The following is a 256-nucleotide window of genomic DNA, read 5'->3' on the forward strand; positions in this document are numbered from 1 at the left end:
CAACAACATCTTCACTTTAAAATAAAGGTTTTGGTTAACCTAAAGTTGCCAGTCCCAAAGGGATTTGAACTGGGGAATTCTTGATCTGCAGTCAAATGCTCTACCACTGAGCTATACCCCCACAGTATCAACAGCACAAAACCACACACAGGAAATTAGATCCTTCATTTTGACAATATCGAACAACAACAACAACAACTTCACTTTAAAATAAAGGCTTTAGTTAACCTAAAGCTGCAAAGTCCAAAGGGGGCAC

This window comes from Sinocyclocheilus rhinocerous, unplaced genomic scaffold (genome assembly GCF_001515625.1).
Source record: "Sinocyclocheilus rhinocerous isolate Xijiao unplaced genomic scaffold, SAMN03320098_v1.1 scaffold29387, whole genome shotgun sequence".
Lineage (NCBI taxonomy): Eukaryota > Metazoa > Chordata > Actinopteri > Cypriniformes > Cyprinidae > Sinocyclocheilus > Sinocyclocheilus rhinocerous.